This window comes from Paramormyrops kingsleyae, chromosome 6 (genome assembly GCF_048594095.1).
Source record: "Paramormyrops kingsleyae isolate MSU_618 chromosome 6, PKINGS_0.4, whole genome shotgun sequence".
NCBI classification, from domain to species: Eukaryota; Metazoa; Chordata; class Actinopteri; order Osteoglossiformes; family Mormyridae; genus Paramormyrops; species Paramormyrops kingsleyae.
Genome location: NC_132802.1, coordinates 327237 through 339370, shown reverse-complemented (window position 1 = coordinate 339370; position 12134 = coordinate 327237).

Genomic DNA, 12134 nt, shown 5'->3' with positions numbered 1-12134 from the left:
GAAATTGACCCCAAATGGTACCCATGACAAATTCAGCAAGTTCTGTCAGATTGTTTGTGACCTGCATAACCCACCCACCCCCTGCATTCCACTGGTGCTCGCTAAAATACGTGGCAAAAAGCTAAATATGATTCAGATGTTCCTCATACACATACGTGTCCTATAAGACCCACTAAAAACAATCTAAGGTTGTCTCAGTTTTGAAGAGAGTGAATGTGAAGTTGTTTTGATTATAGCTCAGTTAAAAATGTAAAATGTTTTATAAAACCATAATTCCCTGTTAACTATGCTGCCCTCTTCTTAAGGTTTTTATAGAAAGTTAAAAATACTACCGGTGCCATGGGTTGTGTTACACTGGCAAGGGGGCACAGTGGACAAGGGAGCAGGCAAATGCCTCATTGGGGGTGAGGTTTAATTAGGTAACGTGGAGAACTATACAAATATGCATTCTGGAGGGGGGGCTCTTCTCTCAAACAGGCACAAATCCGGGTCCAGATCCTTCAGTGAGCTCGCACAGCTGGCAGGGACTGCATACACAGCTGGCAGGGACTGCATACACAGCTGGCAGGGACTGCATACACAGCTTGTAGAGACTGCATAGACAGCTGGCAGGGTCTGCATAAAGTGATGGCAAAGACTGCATACACAGCTGGCAGGGACTGCATACACAGCTCGTAGGAACTGCATGCACAGCTGGCAGGGACTGCATAAACAGCTGGCAGGGACTGCATACACAGCTAGCAGGGACTGCATACACAGCTCATACGGACTGCATAGACAGTTGGCAGGGTCTGCATACAGAGCTGGCAGGGACTGCAAGCACAGATGGTACTGACTGCATGCACATCCGGCAGAGACTGCGTGCGCCTGGGTTGCCATTCCCTTTCTCCCTTACCCTCTTCCCAGCATGGGCTTCAAGCCTTTTCTGAGGAATATAGTTATGTCTCCTGATTGGGGCAATTGTTGTTTGCCAGCCTCATCTTATTGGATGACTGACTGCAAGGAAGCCACTCTTACAGCCAGCTTGCGTGATGCTGATTACCCCCTGCTGGTCCGTGACGCTGATCACCTGCTGCTGGTGTGTGACGGATTCTCAGTGGACCGTCGCATCACCCTTTAAGTATTACTCATGGGAGTGATTAACACTCCAGTTCATTCAAAGAGCACAGAAACTCCTTTAAAGAATCTGTAACTAAGTTCCAGTACTATAGATACTTTTTTTTGGTTTGCATAAGAACTATTGACAGATTCCTTAATTTTTTCCCAGCAGCGTCTCTTAAAGGGTATGTCCTTGGAACTTTTGCTAAATAGGCAGTTAAGTAAATCAATACTTGTTTCCCAGATTAATTCTTAAAGCTGTCTGTGGGATGGAAAGGATTAAACAGAATAAGACAAAAAGTGATGGCCTTTGGGGGCTTGGTGGGAATGCCTGGTCTTCATCCTGCAGTGCAGCCCTCCCGCCGACCCCCACACCCAGGATGTGGTTCTGTCAGTGCACTGGCGCAGGTAGCACCTGGGCAGTGTACCTGCACTTCAGCTTTCGGACCAAGGTGGGAGCTCTACAAGGTACAGCAGAGCAGATCACCAGCCCATTGTAATGAAAAACAGCAAGCCTCAATGCCTGGAGAGACCCACTCCTCCTTTCTGAGATCATGTCTCACTGGACCCTCATCAGTTAGCCAGTATGCTCTGCTCTGGCTCTGCCCCCTCCTGATTCCTTTTTTAACATTGTCTACCAATCTGTAGTTACCTGACATAATCTATAAAACCTTAGACTCACAAACATTACAGGAATACTCAGGGAGGCCTTCATTACTCTTGTGCCCACAAAGCTGCACGTTAGGCAAGCTGCATCTTTGACCTCTGATTTATTAAACATGCTGCTTTACATTTGCTATTCAACACCCAGATCATGTTCGGCCACCTGCTATTTAAAGGCAATACAAAGACTGAAAATGTTCCACAAAGAAAGATAAACAGAGTCAAAGACACATTACTGTGGGAAAAGTCATTGCTTTTTACTTGGAGAAGCTTGCCTTTCCTCCCATTTTCCCCGACACCTGGCTCCTGCTTCACGCTCAGTTTACCCCCTGTGCTAATTTTCTTAATTGCTATTTAAGTTCTGCTGGTGCAGTGGTAGCACTATCACCTCCAGCATTGAGGATTTATATCCTGTTTCATGTTCTCCTGTAATGGAATGGCATCCTATTACCCCCTGCCTGGAATAACCTTTAGGACACCTCCTTATGGAGGATACACAAATTAAGGAGTCAAAATCCTCGGTCAGCACTATGATGTACCATGAGTGTCTCAAGTGCCTAAAATGGGACCAGCTGATCGCCATAAGCATCCACCACCAAGTATGCACCCTGGAAAATGTATGAACCAGTATCTTCAGCAACAGTTTTACACCTCTAGAGTCCAATAATGACTTTCCAGAAAAATCTTAAACTACACTGCAATTTTAGAAAATGTCTTTCAGGAGTAATAAAAGAACCACAGCTACAAAATAATGTTGAACAGCCTGCCAAGTAAAGAGTAATTGAGTCATCAAAGATAAACGCCTCCATAATGTGGAGCATCACATTTTCAATGGCCGTGGTAAAGACCTGAAGCCTTCCACTTATGTAAAATCCCCATGTCCAAACTTGCTGTTTCCTCTTGCTCTCTGTAGCTTTGTCTTTCTTCCTTATTGTTTGACCGTGCTGGCAAAGTGAGCAGTGCAGTCAGCATGACCAGGGGCGGATTAAGGTGCACAGAGGCCCCTAGGCTACAGTAGTCTGTGGGCCCCCCAACCCCGCCCCCCTCCGCGCCAATGGGGGCCCCCTTGCAGGCAGGCACACGTGGGGCCCCTAGGCTTAAGCCATATCTAGCCTGTGCGTTAATCCGCCCCTGAGCATGACGTTTGCTTTACGGCACAGCAGCAGCGAGAATTTCCCTAGCGAGCTGTGGGACTTACCAGCAAAGCATCTCATTAAAGCCAGAAATCTGCACTCGTGAGAAAGAAGGGACGCAGCGGAAGCTTCCGGCAGGGGGGCTCACAGGTAAATCGGGTAACTACAATCATTTTTGCAGTTATAGCCAAAAATCTTTAAGAAACAATAAAGAGAGTGAACATAAAAAGGCCATTAGAGATATAACTCAGGGTTGTGGGTAATAACAAGCGAATGCAAATACACCTGGTATGACTGGGTGGGGGCCACTCATGAGCTTCCACTGTAAAAGTGGGTTTTCAAAGACAATACAATACAGGCCATGACAAGACATACCGTGCCAGTTTGATAATCTTGCCAGTTCAATGTTAGAACATTTTTGCTAATGATGGGAGTAAGAATCAGTGCAAAAGGAATTACACTCCATGTGTAACAAATTATATTCCCAGAGGCAAAGGGGACTAAACATTCAATTCATCACAACTCTTTTAGGATGTGTCTTTCCAAAGGGTCTGTGCAAAGGCTTTAAGGTTTAGCCAGAAACTCTTAATTCCAGCCTACAGCATAAAACATTCAGTGACCTGTAGTCCCACAGCAAACTTTCTTCTCTGCCCAGATGATTTACATGGCCAGTCAGGGCACTTTGAGAAAGCAGTGAACTCAGCCAGGTGGGGAAAGAGAGGCAGAGCCTGCAAGGCAGTGAAAGTTGCTCCAGATTCATGGATGTAAGTGAAATTAACGACTGTTATATGAGTGACCTTGGGGTCTCTCTAGATATAAATGTTCAAAAACAGTATATCTATTGAAAGCCGTGAAACTGCAGTCTTGGCAGGCAGAGAGAGCAGTGCCTGTTCAGGTCTTGGCCGCTGGTGAGTGCTCTTCATAGAAATAGACTTATTATTAGCAGGCAGCCACACTGCTTATTAGCCAAGTCTGTGCCAGTTCATTGTTACTGCACATTTCTGATAGCTTCGTTTTCATAAAGTTTTTCCATGAATATATCAGCACTCAAAATGTAATAGCTACTGTCTCTGCTGCCCTCTTTATTGTATTCACTTGTATTACTGCTCACCTGCACAAGACCCCAGGAACCAAATCATCTACATGTTATTGAAAGTAAAGAATAAAGGACTCACTTCTGTAGACTGCACTTTTGCCATCAGACATAGAAAAGTAAAACATCATGGCTTTAAAATGTAACTACTTAAAATCAGGACACATAGCATAACTAGCTGTTGTTAGTAGGAACCTCATAATAATGATTGATACTTTATTGATCCCCGTGAGGAAATTGTCTTTATGTCTTTGCAGAGTAAGTTGTCCACGAAGGGCAGCCACCTGTTGGGGCACCCAGGGACCTGGGGGTTAAGGGCCTTGCTCAAGGACCCACAGATGTGCTGAGGCTGGGTTTGAACTGGTGACCTTGTGATTACAGGTACACAGGCTTAGCCCACTGAGCCACATGCTGCCCCATTCTATAGGTGAGCTGGTCCCTCACATATAAGGTCACTGGGGCATGCCATCATATTATTTTAATATACTGTTTCGCTATAACATAAACCAGGAAATTCTGAGATGCACGTGTTAAAAATGGATACCCTAAAACTTCCCTGAGATGAGGAGGATCAGATATAGACATCATTTATTTAAAAGACAAAACTTCATATTACTTCACTCAGTTTGCTGTGAAGAAAATGATGCACATCATAGTATTTACAGTATAAGCAGCAGCTACAGCGGCCATTTAGGCTGAGCTATTAGTCATCGCTGTCTGCAACTACTTATGCAGTGTTGATTCCCCTAGATGCATGTCACCAGGTGTGTTTTTATTATTGATGTTTTAAAGTCCATTTGTGAAAGAATTGCTTCTTTTATAAAATACATTATTTCATTAGATAGAAAACAAAGTCATTAATTGTAAATAATCAGGATTCCATAATAATTTGCATTTTTTTGGCTCTGACTGGGATGGTATTGTGTTGGAAAAATGGGTTAAACAGTAGACTGGAATACAGAGGAGATGTAAGGGAGCTCCTGTTTATATTCAAACATCTCTGTGTGTGTTGGTGAATTGTACAAAGGCAGACCATGTGTATTTGTGATGGGCTATAAGCCAACATAATTGTTCAGCTGATGAAGACCCAAGGAGGTTCTGAACCCTCATTAAACCCTTTTATTACACCCTTATTAAACCCTGCCACTAAACCCTGGCATCGAACTCGCATTACACTCTAGCATTAAAGCCAGGCATTAAACTCCTATTATGCCAAGCAATAAAACCCTGATCAAGCCATCATTAAACCCCAGCATAACACTCATTACGCTGTAGAATAGACCCTTATTAAACCATAAATCCATGCTCAAGTCATACTATCAACAAGGCATCAGAACAGAACTGGAGTAACAGAAGTTGTTGAACAGGGTGCTGATAGATGCTTAAGTCTGTGATGGTTGTTGTAGTCACTGTCCAAGGCTCTAGTGTGACATTAAGGAGGGCGTCTGAACAACTGGAAGAAGATGCAATCCCTGTCCAAGGTTTTCCCTGAAGGTTTTCCACCTTACCGAGTAAAAGGGCTTTTCCTGGGAGCTCCAGCATCAAACTGACAACTAACACTGGCCATGCACTCACCTCATAATGAGTAGTGTCACCATGCCAAGAGAACCACTCAGTCATGCACTGTCCTAGGTAACGGCCCAACATTCCAGGCTTGAAGAAACCTTGGGTTGCCAGGAAATATGTGCATATGTCAGATTAGATAGATGGATGGATGGATGAATAGATAGATGGATGGATGTTTATAAAGTTTAGTTTTATAAAGATCACGTTGGCTATAAAAGGGTACTACATCTTCAGAGAGATTCGATGCCTTGCTTAAAAGTCTTTGTGCTGAATACCAGTCAAGGTCCTTGACCGAAATGCATTCAGCCCCTGGTTTAAAAAAGGGTGCAACTTTAACCAACTTTTAGGGAAGCCCTCTGCCATCGAGAGGAGGGAATCCTTACAGCAGGGCTGCCAACTTTGGTCAGCTTGCTGAAGTGAGATTTTCAATTCAAGACAAGTCTACACAGACATACACATGTATTTACATGTATGTAACCGTTGTATTACCTTGTAAATAGTCTGTAGAGTTTGCAAACTACCCCAGTGCTTTTGACATAGCTAATTTTACATTTATAATGGAATAATACGGATTGCTGTAAGATTTCTTGCGCAAGTGTGAGAGTCTGAAAGCATTAGGGTCACATCAGATGCGTGACAGTTGGCAACCCTGCCTCACAGTCATGCTGTGTGTGAGTATAGATATACAAACCTCCACCCCCTTGTAGTGAACCTGATTTAATGTTTAGGACTGGAGCCGACAAAGGCCCAGTGGGTAAGGGTTAGGGTTACGAGGGACCTGTCGATGAATCACTGTCATTACAGCCAGCAGCTATTTTCAGCTCTGAGACCCAGAGGGGAACTTTCACTTATGCACAACAGGTGTTCTTTAAGTTTTAGGGCATAGTCTGACATATTTTTAAATCAAAATCTTTTGATGGATATTTTGGGTTTCACGGTGCCATGCTATGGCACACTGTACAGCCTGATAGTGTTACACTCTTTTGATGGATATTTTGGGTTTCACGGTGCCATGCTATGGCACACTGTACAGCCTGATAGTGTTACACTCTTTTGATGGATATTTTGGGTTTCACGGTGCCATGCTATGGCACACTGTATAGCCTGATAGCGTTACACCTCGAGGGCTGTGGGTTCACTTCCTGCACCTGGCATGTGCCTATTAATGTGAGAATGTGCCCTGTGATGGACAGGCCCCTCATCAAGGTTTTTCCCTTCATTAAGCTAATGAATTCAACTGCATTCAGTTTTTTCTTTTTACTCAGGGTATTCCTGAAGCACAGCAGTGCAAACAGCATGAACCCCAAGTCGGGTGGAGTAGGAAGGGTGTTCCTGCTGGGGCAGTGGGCTATACCTCAGGTGGAGGAGGAAGGGGGTTCCTGCAAAGGGGGGGGTGGGGTATATCTCAAATGGAAGAGGAAGGGGTTCCTGCAAAGGGGGTGGGCTATACCTCAGATGGAGGAGGAAGGGGTTCCTGCAAGGGGGGGTGAGCTATACCTCAGATAGAAGAGAGAGGGGGTTCCTACTGGGTCAGTGGGCTAAACCTCAGGTTGAGGAGGAAGGGGGGTCCTGCAAGGGGGGTGGGCTATACCTCAGGTGGAGGAGGAAGGGGGTTCCTACTGGGTCAGTGGGCTAAACCTCAGGTTGAGGAGGAAGGGGGATCCTGCAATGGGGGGTGGGCTAGACCTCAGATAGAAGAGAAAGGGGGTTCCTACTGGGTCAGTGGGCTAAACCTCAGGTGGAGGAGGAAGGGGGGTCCTGCAAGGGGGGTGGGCTATACCTCAGATAGAAGAGAAAGGGGGTTCCTACTGGGTCAGTGGGCTAAACCTCAGGTGGAGGAGGAAGGGGGGTCCTGCAAGGGGGGGTGGGCTATACTATAGGTGCTATTTCTTTTAATCAGACTCCTCTCCAAAAGGAGTATCACTCCCACAGGAAAAGCCAGCTGCTGCTCAGTCAGGTTAAATGCTTCAGGAAGGGAAAAAGCCCTTAGAGCCTTTAGTGGAATATTAACCCTGAATGACTGAAGTAACATCCATTCATACACTTGATCCAGTGCAGCTTGCCAGTGAGACCCAAGCCTCTCCCAGGAATCATAGCATGAGCCATGGCACCACCCAGCAGTGTAAATAGGTCAAATGTTGTATGACGTACACAGAGAGCACAGAGTACATATAAAATATGAGCTAAGTGGTAATGCACATCAAAATTTGTGACTTAGGGGGGAGTGGATTTAACTTGAAGGTAATAACCCTATGAAGAGATTATACACCAGCAAAATCAGTGCCTGGGTGATAGCCAGGTGATGAATAAGATGCAGGTCTGTCTTCTGTGGGAGGAACAAAGGCAAAGATTTTGGCTGGTGAAGTTATAACTGTGCCAAGATGGATTAAATGGGACCTTTTTTTTCTATTGCTGCATACCCTGACACATAGGGCACCCGATCCTCTGTGTGCATGTGCACATTCGCTCAGAATTCTCCCCTTGGCAGTCTGCTGGGCCCTGGTCCTCCAATCCCTTCACCATTCATAATAAATCAGTAAATCCCTCTATGATGCAATAGGGTGCCAGAGACATGGTTGCTATTAACACCAAGTGCTGGAGTGGTCACTAGTCATGTGCGCTTCTACACAGATATCTACAGTCCGCTGTGTAGTTACACAATTTACTAGTCCTGCACAGACACACATATTTAACAGACTAATTATCCATCGATTGCTAAGGAAAAAAATTCATTCTAAAATGCTAATTTGGAAAAAAAATGTTTTGGTGGTGTGGTGAGATAATTAAGGTTTTAACTCAAGCTAGAATACACAAAAATTAATTCCAATTAAGCATCATATCTGAAATAAGGTGCTTCCTGAAATCATTTCAAGTTTGATTTAAGCCATTTCTTTTTTAAAAAAAAAACCCCTATCCTGAAAACTCAACAATTCCTTAAAACACATAATGCAGATTTCCTAACCAATGTTAAATAAGTGCTCACGTCAGTTTAGCATAAGAATGCAATCATTACATACTGTTCACTGTATTCAAAAATATACCGACCCTGTTCTTTCCACATTTTATTTCAGCTTTATAATAACATTTAAATTAATTTTCCCCCTGATTAGTCCATGCGCAGTGTACCTCTCCTACCAAGGTCCTGGCTGGGCAGTCAGCAATAGGAAGGGTCTTGTTTATTACAAACTACTCCCATTTAAGAATTATGGAACCCACTGTGCTCTTGACCTTCAATGCTGCTAATTTTGTTGTAGCCTTTGCCAGATCTGTGCCTCAACACAATCCTGTCACTGAGCTCTGCAGACAATTCCTTTGACTTCGTGGCTTGGTTTTTGCTCTGAAATACATTGTCGACTGAGACCTTTTACAGACAGGTGTGCTCCTTTCCAAATCATGTCAACCATGTTAAGTTAACCACAGGTGGACTCCAAACATGTTAAAGAATCCTCTCAAAGGTCAACAGAAATCTCAAATGATCAATGGAAATGAGATGCAGTTCAGCTAAATTTCAAGCCTCATAACAAAGGGTCTGTATACTTATGTCAATACGATGTTTCAGTGTTCTATTTGTAATACATTTGCCAAAATTTCATAAATCCAGTTTTCACTTTGTCTTTATGGGCTATTGAGTGTAAATTAGTGAGGGAAAAATAAATTGAAATTTTCTTAGTACAGCGCTGCAACATAAAATGTGATAAAATTTGGGGATCTGCATTCTTTCTGAATGTACTGTAAGGCAGTGTTTCGCAAACCCTTCAAAAGTGCACACTGTTATGGGAGCAGCCCTTGTTGCTATGGAAGACTACTGCCATCTTGTGGTGTATGGAGGATGCACCATCAATGAATTTAACACCATGAGGCAGTGGTTCTCAAACTGTTTGCCCAATAACTGGGATGAATGGTGAGATCATTTTCTGAGCCCATGTTTGGGGGGGTCCCCAGACAAGAAGTCTGCAAACCACTTATGTAAGGAACATGTTTACGTGATATTTCCATCTTTGAAATAGCATGTTCACTATAAAATAAGTGCATCAAGCATATCACCTAAAAGCTACAAACATGTTTGAAAATTCTCAGGTCAGGGAGCATGCACTGGTGCATCGCGTTGTCACACCCACTACATGAGGAAACACCTTGGGATCCTGGCTGACGACCCTCCAGGCAGACGACCCTCCAGGCAGACACGTGCTCCAGTCCCATTCTCCTGAAATGACTGTTGTCTGCAACTGCCAGGTGTTAGGTGGGCATCCCCTTGGCCTGGTTAAGCTGCCTGGGCCTCAGCAATTAGGATCCTGCAACCCAGATCACCCTCACAGGGAAGAGAAGAGACACAGTACCAAAGGAGTCCAGTCTTCGTCTCGGGTCACTGGATAGCATCCATGTCTCGCAGCCATAACACAGGGAGCACTAGGACTCCAATGACTTGGACCTTCGTCCTCATACAAAGACATCGGGAACACCACACACCCCTTTCCAGTGACCTCATGACCCCCTCATGCTCTTCCAACCCATCTGCTGACTTCATAGGAAGAGTCACCAGAGACATGAATGTCACTGCCGAGGTAAGTGAACCTCTCGATGCAGTCAACATCCTCTCTGCAGACAGACACACTGCTGACAGCCTGTGCCCAAGAGGTCATTAAAGGCCTGGATCTTGGATTTTATCCAGGCCACTCGCAAGCTGAGACACTCAGACTCCTTGCTCAGTCTCTCGAGAGCCCTGATTAGGGCCTTCATTCGGTGAAGAGCCCATCGTCGGTAAAGTCAAGATCAGTGAATCTTTCTTAACCAACAGATGCCCCACAGCCTCTGAACCCCATGACCCTGCCCAACACCCAGTCCATGCAAGTATTGAACAGACTTGAATTGTCAAATGCATGTTAAAATTTACATTTTCATATTTTTAGTATAATTTATGAATGGTACATTTTCATTAGTGTTTCTCAAGACACCCAAAGCACTTTACAGAAGCTCGATCCTCGTTTTGACTCAGCATTTGCAGGAATCAAAAGGGATTGTCGTTTGCATGATGTGCTTGATGTTGGTACACGTTTACACCGTGATGGCTTAAGAGCGAGAATTTTTATCCTGAACGACGAATTGCTCATTGTGGTAGTGTAGTCGAAGCGACAGTATCCAGAGGGGAGATCAAAGAGGCGAAGTCGAAGTACTGTACAAGCGAAAGTTCAAAACCGAACAGGCAGTCAAAACCAGGGCGAAAGTACAATAAGGGCGAGGCGAAAATCAGAAATCAAGAACAAAAGTCATACACGAGCAATCAAACCAAAGGCAAAGCGAATGAAGAGCGAGCTAGCAGGCGAGAAGCGAGCAGCGGGTAGCCGAAATGACGAAGCTGCAGCCTCTTCTGTTCACGAACCGGAAACTGCTCCGAAGGCAAGGGAAGCGGGGCCAGGTCCAGAAGGCGGAGTCGAGGGAGCGGTTGATCAATGGGTGAGTGAGCAGAACGTCCAAAGAACCCTGTAGGCATCCTCCTGAGCTTACGGCACATAACACTTACGGCACGTACCCTGAACTTACGACACGTATCTCCCTTACGGCACGTAACAGTAGCCAAGATACTGGTGCCTGACTCCTAAGGTGGTGGGGCTCAGTTTGTATGTGCACGCGTGTACATTTGCCACAAATTCTGAATGTCTAGTCACACCAGTTTAGGGGGCAGGCAACCTATGTACTTTTGGTTAGAGCAAGGTTGAGTAGTTCTCCTTTGGGGATTAAATGGATAGGTAGGTTATTTAAGTTCAAAGCCATTTAGCCCTTTTGCTTATTGTTTTTCTTTGACACTGCCTATAGCCTCCCACCAGTCAGGTATTGTTTTTGTCCTTGTCATTTGTCACTTTACTTGCCACATGCGTTAATAAACGCATATCTTCTAATTTTATCTTACATTTTGGTGTCTGTGGCGTTTTCAGTCCTAACCCAAAATAATAACAATGTTAACCCTAGACCTAGACCTGGGATTGTAACAGCGACACTACTTGATGGAAATGTGTATATATAAAGTTTTCTGTAATTACTTATGTTCTTGAGAGAAAATAATATAGTATTCTGCATTAATAGTAACTTTTTCATTTAATCCTAAAGTGAAGTCTGACATTTGGTTTTGACACCGATCAGCCTTAGGAAGAAAGGACAAAAATGACAGTATAGAGCAGATGATTTTAATAAGACAAATAGCGCACATCTCTCAAGGAAGTGGAGCTTGGCTGAGTTTCCAATGAATGCCCAGGTACAAATGTAAACAGAACTGAAATACCAGGAATTTTTAGCACTGTAAAACTGTATTTAAAAAATGCAGCTGGTCCTCTCGGGGTAAAGGGTCCGGGCTTGAGGACCTTTATCACTAGGTTTCCGTTGGCTGTTTTGAGAAAATGTCATTATGTAGCAGCCAGGACAGAGTTATTACCAGCACTCTCAGACAACAAGCTAATGTTATAAGTGGAATCCCATGACAATATAATGCAAGCAAGTGTTAGAAAATATCATGTTATTAATAATACAAAAAGAGAGTCAGGGCCACAGCTGGCAAGCAGACAACCAATTATTCAGCTCAGACTCCAGGA